Source organism: Schistocerca piceifrons, chromosome 1 (genome assembly GCF_021461385.2).
Source record: "Schistocerca piceifrons isolate TAMUIC-IGC-003096 chromosome 1, iqSchPice1.1, whole genome shotgun sequence".
In the NCBI taxonomy this organism is placed as follows: domain Eukaryota; kingdom Metazoa; phylum Arthropoda; class Insecta; order Orthoptera; family Acrididae; genus Schistocerca; species Schistocerca piceifrons.
In genome coordinates this window covers 576210132-576223945 of record NC_060138.1, presented here as the reverse complement: position 1 = coordinate 576223945, position 13814 = coordinate 576210132, and the positions used below count along the sequence as shown (strand labels likewise).

General features: G+C 40.4%; 1 protein-coding gene across 4 annotated transcripts in view; it reads left to right on the top strand.

Moving 5' to 3' along the window:
• The window catches only part of LOC124801987 (mitochondrial intermediate peptidase), a 130407-nt gene that overhangs the window by 24781 nt on the left and 91812 nt on the right, over window positions 1-13814 (top strand). The gene's annotated exons all lie outside the window — the stretch shown is intronic.

The following is a 13814-nucleotide window of genomic DNA, read 5'->3' as shown; positions in this document are numbered from 1 at the left end:
CCTTCTTCGGGCACAAAGATTGAAGGGAAAGGAAGAGGGGCAAAGGAAAAGTCACCCAGAAGGTCTGGGAAGACTGTGTGGTAAGTCTCCCTGGCACATAGTTCTGGATGACTTTTCCAGAATCCATCCCGTCACCTAGCTCTCTCCAGTAATTTTCCTTCACCCCTCTTCCTTCCTCTGCAATCCTTGTGCCGGAAGGAGAAGGCACTGGCTCCGAAAGCTTGCATAATTATAACCACCTTTTTTTATACGTGTTCTGCTGCCACTTGATGAATAGATTTTTTTATCTATCCAATTACATTATATTGTCAAAAATGATTGTTTTCATTGTTAGACTATATAATTTAGGTGATAGATGTATTGGTGTAAATTTTAATTAGAGTTTATTCTATTAAACCTGAATCAGTGTGACCTTTCAAAACCAGGGAACATAGACTTCTTGTTCATGCAACCAGGAGCGTGATAAAATGCCAATGGTCAATTCTGCTGAATATTAAAGTTCACTTAATACAGTTGCACCATTACTCTATGGAAATTCTAATAAAGTTTCATTATTGTTCATAGTAGTAATTCAGTATTCAGCATAACTTGCAATTTTTATGAAGTCCCACATGAAACTAAACCGAAAAATTTATAAGTATAAAAAAATTTAGAATATAAATGATTGATTGGTTGCCTGATTAATGCAGGGAGACAAAACAACAGTGGCCTTAGCCCACTGTTACCCATACTGAAGCTGAGTTTACTGTATGGTTTCTTTCCCTGTAAGTCCAGTAGCAGGAGGCCTTTTACACAGGGACAGTTCCTTCAGGAATTAATGAGCAAATATTCTGTTTCATTTGGCCTCCAATTCTTCACATTGGAAGGTAAAATGTGGCACAGTTTTAAACCCCTCATAACACAGTTTGCACTTAGGGACTTCTTTCTCTATGCCCATCATTTGTAAGTGTTTCTCAAAGTTTCCATGGCTGGTCATCAGTCCTACCATGAATTTAATCTGTCTCTTGTTCAAACTCAGGATTTCAGAACTTCTCTAGAAACATTACTTTGGCATCATTAGTTTGCTGTGTTTCTGTTTTTGGGATCTTAGTCCAGTTTTTTGTGTGCTGCCTCCTAATCCAGCTACATAGTTTTCATCTTACCACCACCTTACTGATGGTTAGAACAGGTTCTGCTCCAACAAATGGAGTCAATGTACCTGTCTTAGGTAGCTTATCAGCTTGTTCATTGTCACTGATTCCTAAGTGACCAGGGGCCCACAGCATATTTACCCTGTTGCTTTATCCTTGGTTCACTTGGGTTTCATGGCATTTGGCAACAGTATTTGGTCTTGTTGCAGTGGCTCATAGAGATTTTGGAGCTGCTTGTTAATAAATGTAGATGGCATGATTCTTGTCACACCTATGCAGATTATCTTCCATGCATACTCTGGTAGTAGATATTTCCACCTGGAATATTGTGGTCAGCTACCCTAAAGAGATTACTCTCTCTAGTGTAGGCTGCATCCCATAAACCTCAGACCCAGCACTTAATATGTTTTTGATCCTTCAGTAAACTAGGCTATAGCAGTATTGAGGTTTGTTCTTCCACTGCTCACTACTTCAAGTTGTTATCTTGAAAGGTTTATTGAAACAGCTGGAAGTTATTCTACAGCTGACAGACATATCCCTGACCACTCTTTTACTCACCACACACACTGTTTGTTGTGGGATTCTGGCTTTCCTAAAGCTTTTAGTTATTTCCAGTTGTTAATCTGCCACCTCAATTGTAACCCAAAGGTGCAATGGGGGATGCCCAGCATGGTTTCCATCCCAACAGTGGCTGTGCTGCTAATTTCATCTGTTACGGTTAAGCAGGCCAATCTTTGTACCTTTCCAGGCTCTTTAGTAGCCACCTTCCATTGTTCTTTGTTCCACCATATGATAGCCCCATAACTTATCGTTCCATGTCAACGAACAACCCTTACTAAGGTGGCGATCCGACTTGGCGTGTAGGTCAGAATGCATTTTACTTGAACATTGCATGAGAACGTTGAAATGAAAAATTAGAAATAACATAGAGATTTGAAATACCAATTAGACTGACTGAGTGACCTACACAATTTCTCCTCCTTTCATTTGTAGTGGGGCTGACCTGTTTTGAGGGCTTACCTGTGTAGCTGGGGATAACAAAGTCCTGACCTGCTATATTTGCCAGTTGGCTTTATTTACTGGCATACACAATGGCCAGATGGTGCAGTGCTGGTGGCTGAACAGTGACCGAACATTTAACAGCACAACAACAGATATAGTTCATCATATGCGACAGTCATGTGACTAACATTAGAGGTGGCCCTGAGGAAAATGTTGCAGATTAATATGGCTTGTGGATGCTGGGGCTGAACATTGTAAGCAATAGTTTCTTTTAATTCTTTCAGTTAACGTTGATCAAAATTCCTAGTATTAAAGGTGACACAAAACAGAATCAAAAAGTGAATATCAACACTTCAAAAAATTAGAAGGTGGCTGAATTTTAAAGATTAGTTCCCATTGTTTAATCCACAATACTTTTATATAAGAAAAAGCCTTTTTAGTAAAACTTGCCCACCTGTTGCCAAGATTGTTTTGACTATACTGCAGAAGTTTCGCCCAGAAACTCTTACCCATCCTCAGTGCAGTCTCAGTCTCTCCCCATGCAATTTCCATAGTTTTGGAGCCCTGAAGAAAGACATATGTAACGACTAGGGTAGCTTTGAACGAACAGGTGCGTGTGTGGGTACAATCATGAATGCTTTTGCTACAATTTCTGTTGTCGATTCAGCGATTGGGAACAAGATGAGGAAACATGAGAACTGATGAATGATCAATAATATGTACTTATTTTCCTGCTTTGTTTGTGGAAGTGTTTGTTGGATATCCAGATTAATATTTCCAAGGGCATTGAAGCTTCGGGCAGTGTTTGCAGCAGAATTTCAGGCTTAGTCTGTTGTGCACACTATGCATAAGAAATACATGTGTGTGTATAATATTCTATATCTATCATGCCATTGACCTTTCCCCCAATATTTAGCTTCCACATTGGCATTTTTTGCACACTATAGCAAGCTAGAACATGTAATGTTTCTACAATTTCCATGTAAATTCTAGATTTGCCCTTCCACTGTCTCAAACACATGATATTTTAGATGTGAGTGGGAGAGAGGAACCCTATCTACTGCGCGTCACGTGCCTGTGTGTGCTGGTGTGAAGTCAGTTGCGAGCAAAAGGTCGACGCAGCAGTTGAACAGCACTGGCAAGTACTTGTCAGGTGATCCATGGAAGTTGTAGTGAAAGCACACGGAAGAAGCACGTAAATTCTGTGTTATTCTGTGCTGTTTGTAATTGTGACTATTGTTAGTGAAAAAAGAACAATTGAGATTCGGAATTGTTAATAAACTCTTATCTTGGGCTTGCTGGAGGCAAGACGTATTTTACGATTTGTTTGTAATAGAGTTATGGTTGTTAAGCCAACTATTTGCTAAATTGACTTAAAACTGTCTCTAATGTGAGATGATATGAGTGACTCACAAGAAGTCTGATATTTATGTGTGAATTTGGTTCTTTATGAAGCTCAAATATACCAATAGTTGTTGAAAAGTATTCTTCGAGTACCTAATTATTTTGCAAGTAGAGAGAGTCTTTAAGGTTCCTGAAACTAGCATCATTCTTTGGAGAAGAAGTTTATAGAGATTCCAGAAGCCAGCTATCCAGAGAATAAGATCGGCTGTGTATACCAAGTAAGTTGACTCGTATAAGAGAAGTGGGAAGTTTGCACATACACTTCACACACTCTGTCGTCAAAATTTTAGAACATGGCAACTGTGACAGGATTGAAGAAAACAGGTATTTTGGGACGAAAAAGATAGAAAAAACTATCAAGTGTTGCCATAGCAATTAAGCATAATACGACAAGAGAACCATTAAGAGTAACTGGATTATGCTGGAGTATCTGTGGAGAAAATTTGTAAAGGCAAATAAGGGAGAAGACATAAGAAAGTCACAACTTGAAAAGCCGGAGAGAAGATCTCAATGTTTAGACTAAGAAGAGATATGCCTAGAAAGATACGACTAAGAAGGTCTGGTGTAGGGAGTATACAGCTCTCACATTCGTCATGGGGATGCAGACATTGAAACCAGCCTACATCCAACGCTGCCGGCACCAGCTGCTGTTCACTGGTGCTGACCTGCCGTCATATCCGCTCACCTATGCTGCAAGAATTCTACACCGGGTGAGCACAAAACAGAACTTTAGTACCTTAGCAAGAAGTGATACAAACCCTTTAATGAACTTTATTAATGTAGTTATTATACTTAAAGTTAATTTTTAAATGCTCACAAGGTCTAAAGCTTGTAAAATTATGGATCACGTTCAGCAAATTGGAGGGACGTCAGGACCAGCCATGGCTATGAGAATTACTAAAGAAGGGCCTGACTGGTCTGAGTTAGTAAATCTAATCAAAACTCAAAATGCTGCTCTAAGTAAGGAACTAAGAGTAGTACATTCTCGTTTAAATGGTCAGAATGAAACTTTAGGATTGTTAAATGCCATAGTCAACTTGCAGAGCAAAGAATTTGCTAATCTGTGTGAAAGCGTGAATGCTTTAAAGATTGAATTAATGCTTTAAAGATTGAATTTGACATCTTGTGTGGCAAAGTAGAGGATTTGAAATTAGACTTAAAGAAAGAATGAACCAATTCCTTGGACATTCACGTAAATCAACTGTTCACTGACTTTAGTCAGAAACAGAATGAGCAATTACAAGATTTAGCAAAAAAGTTATAATTTGATATTGAGGAAAAATATAATACTGTAGAATCAGAAATCAATGAAAAGTTAGGATTATTTGAAAATGTATGCAATGTTAAGTTTGATGCTGTAAAGCAGGGATTGTATACTTTAAAAGAGAGTGTTGAAAAGCAAGATAAGTTAATGCCAATAATCCAATCGCAAATTACTGATGTAAGTATGTGAGTGGATAATATAGAAAGAAGGTTCCAAGAGAAGATAGCAAAACTCTGATATAGTAAATATAAGTAGTTTGGAGAACAATTTGGAGGGATTATAGATCAAAAAGTCACAGAGAGAATGACATCTGGGAATGTGTCGCCTATTGTTTCTTCTGAACTTTCAGATACCCGAAAGGTTATAGATGACTTGTGGAAAGAATTCAAACTTATCCAGGACAAAGTGGAAAAACAGACAACTTCACCCAATGTTGTGTTAACTAGTGAAGTAGTTACTGATTTACGATGGCGAGCAAATTCGGGGTTATCGAGACAATCCCTTAAGTTTAAGCCAGATGGAGATGTCCATCCAACTCGTTTTTTGAAAAGATTCAACCAAGCTATGCCAAAGAACTGGGAGGATTCTAAAAAGATTGAATTTGCTGTGGGTTACCTTCTACGAGAAGCCTCCGAATGGGGCACAGTAAATATTGATAACATTTCCTCTTGGGAAGATTTTCAAAAGAAATTTAAGGAGAAGTATTGGTCCTCAAGTGCCCAGGAGAAGTTAATATCAGATTTGTTATTACAATAATACTTGGGGTACAATTAGGAATTATTTTGATTGGCATCTAACATGTGCAAAGTACTTAGATAAGCCGATGGAGCAAAAAGATTAGTGCGGATTTTAATTAGACGATTACCCATATATGTGAGGAAAGGTATCTTAGGTAAGAGATGGGAAGTGGTAGAAGAGTTGTTGTCCTTTGTAGATGCACTTGATGCCTTAAATAAGGACCACAATGAAAACTTGTACCAAAGTGAAAATCCAAACTACAAAAGGAACAGTGGTAATAATTTAAAAAAAAAACTTGAGGCTAACTTAGCTAGAGTATACAGGAAAAATGGCAATGACAGTTATCAGAAAAAGCACCCACCTTCGAGTTTAGGTCCAGTAACTTCGCCGGAATTTGTACCAACTAATGATAGAATACAAAGTGGTAACGTAGTATCTCACTTTGGTAACTAACCTGTGATGACTGATAATGAGGAAAACGTAGTGCGATCTTGATCCAGGGCCAGGGCGCATGTCATGGAAATACACTAGGAGGACTTAGTCCAGACAAGTATGATAATTTTACCCATAAAATACCTACAAAGGAATGGTTGCTACTGGAAGAACCAAGCTTGATTACAAACAGTCCACAACCTAAAGTAGCAGACACCATAGAAAATTCCGAGGTTAACATATGTATAGATTCAGAGAGTGGGGTATCACTCATTTACAACACATCCTTTAGTTCATTACAGACTAAACAACACTTACCGTTATTTCCAGTGACCGTAGTTTACATAGTTTAAATAACAGGAACAAAAAGTAAGGTTGTAAAGTACGAACCTCAAGAGAACTGCAGCATTGGAAATATATTATTTCGTCAGATGATGTTAATAGTAGAGAATATCAGTAGAGATGTATTGTTTGGTTTAGATTGGCTATTAGAGTCTAAAGTTATCTTGAACTTTGACAAAAATCTTCTATGTTTTGGTAAAGGGGACAGTAGATATTGGGTACCCTTTGTGACAGGAAACTACATTGGAAAACAAACAACTGAGTGTCATTGCTTTTGATTAACAGCTACAGCACAATTGTCACCAAAGATCAATAATGTAGATCCAGGAACACATCAAATTGAAATACAAGACAAAGTCAGTGAATCCTAAATATTAACCAAACAAGAAAGATGAGATTTATATAAAATTGTAATGGAATATGAAATAGTGTTTTCCGATCGTCCAGGTAATACAGCGACTACATATGTAAGTTCAAAATCAAAGATGACACACCATTTTTTTGTAAGCCAAATCCAATACCTGTAAGTTTGAAAGAAGCTGTTAGGGATGAAATCAACAAAATAATTGACAGTAATATTATAGAGCAGAGTTATAGTGTAATGAATAATCCTTTGCTTGTGGTAAAGAAAGCTACAGGCAGAGTACGATTAGTATTAGACGCTCATACATTGAATATACGTATAGAGACAGAAAGAGAAAGACCACTTAACATCGATGAATTTTTGTCAAAATTTGAAAAGGCGAGTTTCTTTAGCATGATGGATTTGACTGTGGTATATTGGCAAACAAAATTACACCTGGTATCCAAAAAATATACAGTATTTTTGTTTGATGGTAAATTATATCATTTTAATGTATTACTGTTTGGACTAAATATCTCAATGTCCGTATTTATACGTGCGCTAGATGAAGCACTAGGGAGAGATCTGCTAAAGGATTTGATAATATATGCAGATAATATCCTTATAATATCAGCTACTTGGGAAGAACATTGTTGAACCTTGAGTAAGACATTGAAAAGATTTAAAGAAAACGTATTATGATAAAGCTATCTAAATTGTATTTTGCGCGCCAAGAGTGTAAGTCTTTAGGTCATTTTGTAGGGGTGCAGGGAATTAGACCAGAACCTGAATGCATTAAAGCTATTAAAGAATGTCCACACCCTAGAAATGTAAGACAGTTATATGGATAGGTATGGCTGGGTATTACAGACGGTACGTACGAGGGCAAGAACTAAACGACCCAAGAATTTTACGTTTATTAAGAAAGGGAATACCATGGGTTTGGGATCAAGAGGCAAATGATGTGTTTGAAAACGTCAAAAGAGCACTTATTGAATCACCCGTATTACACCATCCAGTTACGGGCAAACCATTTAAATTGTCAACAGATGCATCTGATTACGGTATTACTTTGTCAACAGATGCATCTGATTACGGTATTACTGCAGAACTATTGCAAGGAGAGTGGGCTCTAAATAATGTAGAACACTGAACCATAGCTTTTTCTAGCAGTAGTCTAAATAAGCATGAATTAAATTATACAGTTACCAAAAAAGAACTATTGGCAATTGTATGAAGTATTCAGAAGTTTCAAACACTGGTATGGGGATCAGAAGTCCATGTTTATACTGATCATCAAGCTCTTTCCTTTCTAATGAGTAGACGATTGTTGCACAGTAGGTTAATGCAATGCATGCTATTCCTACAGGAATATGATATTCGAATACAATATCTAAAAGGTTCCGAGAAAATTGTACCGGATGCTTTGTCTAGGCTACCAATAGGAATGGAAGAAGTAAAACGTACGGAAGGACCCAGCATTATTTTTGTAATTAATTTTATGTCAGCAGAATATCCAAACATCAGGGTACAAGAGATGGCTCAAAGAACAACAGAAAATATCCATCATGATCCCTTTTTTACAGAAATGTTTTCTATGTCTAATTGGAATTCCTTACCTGCTAATCAAGTAGGAAAATGGAAAATTATAGGTCATAATTTGCTTTGGAGAGACAGCGTAACATCGCAACGTTGGTGCTTATGCATTCCAAAGGTAATGGAAGACACACTTGTGTGGTGTGTTCATACAGGATATGGACACTTCGGAATAAAAAAGTGTATAGCCCATATGAATAAGTTTTATTATTTTAAGAAGCTAGGACATAAAGTAGCATCTTTGATAAGAACTTGTGAAATTTGCCAGAAAGTGAAAGAGAATAATACTCATATGAAGTACAAAATGCATCCGATTATTCCTAAGTTGTTGTACGATCTCACAGCAGCAGATTTTTTTGGACCAGTTCCAAAAGGAAAGGGAGGAGTGTCATACATTTTGGTCATCATAGAGTGTTGGTCAAAATATGTTAAACTATATCCAGTCAAATGAGCCAATACACAGACAGTTATACACTGTTTACAATACTGTCTGGAAGTAGGTAAACCAAAATGGTTTATTACGGATAATGGCTCACAATTCATGAGTAATGAATTTAAAGAATTTCTAGTGTGGGAAGGTATTTGTCAAGTGCTAATATCCAACTATAGCCTGTCCTCGAATCTGTGTGAACGAGTAATGAAGGAATTTGGAAAACTATGCTGTACCTACTGCCATGAGAAACATACTTTAAAGGCAATGAAAATTAAAGATTTTGAACTTATTCTTAATGAATTACCACATGTATTGATTGGGTTGACACCATTAGAAGTAATAGGCAAACCCTTTGTAGGAGAACCTGTGATTAAATTGTTATAATTGGCCCGAACAACCTGTTGTCGGTTACGAACTGAAACAGGAAATAGTTTCTAAGAACTTAGTTGAAAAGGCACAACAAAATGTGTGGAACCTCAATACCAAGTTGGTGACCTAGTTCTCATAAAACAACATCTTGAAATCAAAATATCCACGGGTATGCTGCCGGTCTATAGTGTCCAACGGGCACAACATTTCGGCGATCAAACATGTCGCCATCATCAGGTGAACTGACGGACTGAGCTCCTGTGAACGTGCCGGCACGGAGATCCGTACGCTATGGCTGCTCAGACAGAACTGGGTTCGGTCGCGGCAGCAGCCGATTTAAATACCCTCCGCCCGCGGCGCGCTCCCTCTGCCGTCCGCGCCCAGCGCCTCGGTCGCGCGGTGGAACAGATTGCGACGGCGTCTGAGATGACGTCGGTGTGATGGCTCTGTCCGCCGTGGTCGTCACAACTATACGTCTGCTCGATTTACTCTTGATTAACCCGATCGCTGGTTCCCAAGCCTTGCTAAGATTATAGCCACAGTCACGGTTTATGAGGTCGTCATTGGTGCGAATTTCGATGGCCTCTCTAACAACGCTGTCCCAGTATCTCGATGTCTGTACCAGAATCCTCGTGCGGTCATACTCCATGGCGTGATTTTCCGACAAACAATGTTCAGCGACCGCCGACTTGCTCGGATACATCAGTCGAGTGTGCCTCTGGTGTTCACGGCATCGATCCTCGACGGTACGCATCGTCTGACCAATATACGACTTGCCACATTGACACGGAATCTGGTACACGCCGGCCTTCCTCAAACCGAGGTCATCTTTGGCGCTCCCCACCAGTGCACGAGTTTTATTTGGAGGACAAAACACAGTTCCGACCCGGTGTTTCTTCAGAATGCGGGCGATTTTCCCCGAGAGTGCGCCTGTGTATGGAATAAATGCAGTGCCTACCTCCTCCCTCGTGACTTCATCCATCTCAACATGTTGTGCTGCAGTGGTTGGGCGGAGAGCACGTTGAATCTGCCACTCTGAGTACCCATTTTTTCGAAATACAGTTCTCAGATATTCCAATTCCTGGGGTAGACTCTCTGCGTCAGAGATAGTGCGCGCCCTATGTACTAGAGTTTTAAGTACCCCATTCCTCTGTGAAGGGTGGTGGCAGCTGTCTGCATGCAAATACAGATCAGTGTGCGTAGCCTTCCGATACACCCCATGACCTAGGGTGCCGTCAGCCCTTCTCTTGACCAAGACGTCAAGGAAAGGTAATTTACCCTCCGTTTCAGTCTCCATAGTGAATTTGATGTTGGGGTGTATGGAGTTTAGATGTGTAAGGAAGTCAAGGAGTTTATCCATACCATGTGGCCAGATGACGAACGTGTCATCCACGTAACGGAAAAAGCAAGTAGGTTTCCATACGGATGACGACAGGGCTTCCTCCTCGAAGTTCTCCATGTACAAATTTGCTACCACCGGTGAGAGTGGGCTACCCATGGCGACGCCCTCTGTTTGTTCGTAGTATTCTCCATTAAAAAGAAAATACGTGGAAGTCAAGACATGCCTAAAAAGTTCAGTGGTCTTCTCGTCAAACTTCTGACTAATCAATTCTAGTGACTCTCGCAGGGGTACCCTCGTAAACAAGGAAACGACGTCAAAACTCACCATGATATCTGACTCATCCAACCTGAAGCTATCAAGGCATTTAACAAAATCCACGGAATTACGGATATGATGAGGGCATTTACCCACATAAGGACTTAATACTCCCGTCAGGTATTTGGCCAACAAATATGTAGGTGCCCTGATGTTGCTGACAATGGGACGTAATGGTACCCCCTCTTTGTGAACCTTCGGGAGTCCATATAGTCTAGGCGGTACCAGACCATGGGGTAACAATTTCTTAGCGTCACCCTCCGGTAAATCTGCGTCCTTGAGAAGCGCCCTTATCTTGTTCTCCACCTTCTTTGTAGGGCCAACGCTGATCTTCCGGTAGGAATCGTCATTTAGCAGGCTCTGCATCTTATCAGTGTAGTCCTTGTGGGAGACAACAACTGTAGCATTGCCTTTGTCAGCCGGTAAGATAACAATTTCAGAGCGCTCCCTCAGGTCACGAATGGCCGCCCTCTCTTTACTGCTGATATTTGACTTTATCGACTTGGATTTCGTCAACGCACGACAAGTTTCACGACGTATTTCCTCGGCTGATTCTGGCGGAAGTTGAGCTGCAACCTGTTCAACAGCACTAACAATTTCTGCGACCGGAGTGAACTTGGGGGTGGGAGCGAAGTTGAGACCTTTCTGCAAAACCGAGACCGCATCATTACTCAACACCATGCCACTCAAATTGATGACAGTCTTGCACGGAACCTGCAGGGATGGTTTGTCTAGGAGACGTGAAACCTTAGCTGTTTGACTTCCTGTAGCCTTCTTATGGGCGGAATCAGCTGACACCCAGGTGACACCATCAATCCAATCCCAGGAACAAGAAGTGAACTTACTAGCCAGTTGCAAATGTAGTTTGAGTAATTCCTGTGAGATAAACTCAAGGCTCCGGCGGGTGAATTGCACTCTCTCACATACCAATGCGAGGCTGGCTCGTTTCTTGATTCTCTTAGCTGCTGCAGAATCGATGTGATGCATAACCTTAGCAAAATTTGGAACAACATTCTTGGAACGACATCTCTTTAGAAAGGCAAGATTACTTAGCAAACGACATCTACGGTGGCGCAACTTTTCAAATTTCTTCATGCTGCGATACATCTCTTCCCCGTAAAGGTGTATGATGTGATTCTTGAGTTTCTCCCGGCGTATTTGATAATCAAAATATCCACGGGTATGCTGCCGGTCTACAGTGTCCAACGGGCACAACATTTCGGCGATCAAACATGTCGCCATCATCAGGTGAACTGACGGACTGAGCTCCTGTGAACGTGCCGGCACGGAGATCCGTACACTATGGTTAGCAGAAAATATAATATTGGATGACTAATTAAACAACTGTGATAACATAGTATATAGATTTTCTACTTTGTATAGAATATTATGAGATGTGATGTAGATGGGAGGGCTTATATCAGTTCTGAAAGGGGTGGGTATTGCGGATAAAAGCATGATTTACGAGAACACACAAATCATGACTAACACAAAGCACACATCACACCTTTCAAACAACCCTCACAAACAAGTGTGCTTGATTCTTCATCACATGCTGTTTCCATAGGATTGCTAAGATTTCCTTCGGGTACCTCAAGGGTGAAGGTGGGAATGTCCGCTCTGTAGGAGACGATTTAACACCAAATCTCCTCTGGTGCCTCACTCAAGTACCTGTGAGGTAGGGATCACAGGGAAGGGGGATGGGAAGGGTTTCCTGTCTTTGTGGCTATCTTCTTTCTCTTCTTCAATCCTAGCAACCATTTCTATTTATTTCCTTTCTTACTTCTCATTTGAGGATCTTCCTATTTTTTCCCTTTTTCCATATTCACATACTTCTGTCACAGAAGTCCTTCCTACTTTCCGTGGTTTCTAATAACCTACATCTTATCTTTCAATAAAAAGGCCGAAGAATCAGACTACTTGCAAACTAATTGACGGAGTTGTCTCATTTTTGGTGAAAGTGTAGCTTAAAGTCCAACTTAAAGATATCACTGTAGGTGTTCGAAATGGTCACCGTTAACATCCACACACAAACGATGCTGCCGAACAGCAGCACGAACTGACTGCAACGTGTTCAGTTGGATATTTGCACATGAATGTACAATGGATTCTCAAAGTTCATCTAATGTGCATGGCTTTTGTCGATAAATGACGTCCTTTAGTGTTCCCCACAGGTAAAAGTCCAGAGGAGTTAGGTCTGGGGAACATGGTGGATACTCCACAGCACCTCTACGGCCTGTCCATCTTCCTGGTAGATTTTCGTCGAGATACGCCCTAACACGATTTTGGTAGTGGGCTGGGGCACCACCTTGTTGAAAGTAAACTCTTTCATCTCCATACAAGTCTCGGATGGCAGGTAAAATGGATGTCTGAAGCTTCTGAAGGTACACCTCACCAGTAACTGTGCCGTCAAAGAAGAATGGCCCAATCAAGCCCCGGTAAGACAACCCACACCACACATTTACTTCTGGCAAATTCACGGCTTTCTCTACATGGACGTTCGGATGCAGTAGTTGCAATTGTGGTGATTTACTGTACCATTTAGTTTGAACTGTGCCTCATCAGACCACACAATCATCGCTGCAAACTCTTCACCGTTGCGCACCATGTTAGTAAACCACTCACAGTACTCCATTCTGTGATCTGGGTCTTCCTTGTTCATTGCGTGTAGCAATTGTGGAATGGAGCACTTCCACTTTGCTGTCTTCAAAATTCACCGAACACTTGAGCGACTCACTTCATGGGCACACTGACTCACAGACTTGTGTGGTGAGTGAGTGAATTGTTGTAACACACGACAGGAGTTAGCTGGACTTTTTACTGTTACAGGTTGTCCAGATCGTTGTTTGTGTACATCTTTAACACAGCCTTCGTCTTGAATGCGACGAATCGTTAAATGTGTTGGTGGCTCTGTTTGATACTCATTTCGCCATTGCTGTTGAACCTCATTAATGTTTTCGTACTTAAAATACCATTTCAAAACTGACTTCCTTTCATCGAATGTAAGCCTTGCGCCAGCCATGTTTACTCGTGCAACTAAGAACAAAACACTAATGGTAGTCATCCAAGAAAAGTCAGTGTAATAAATACTCGGATCAAGTGAG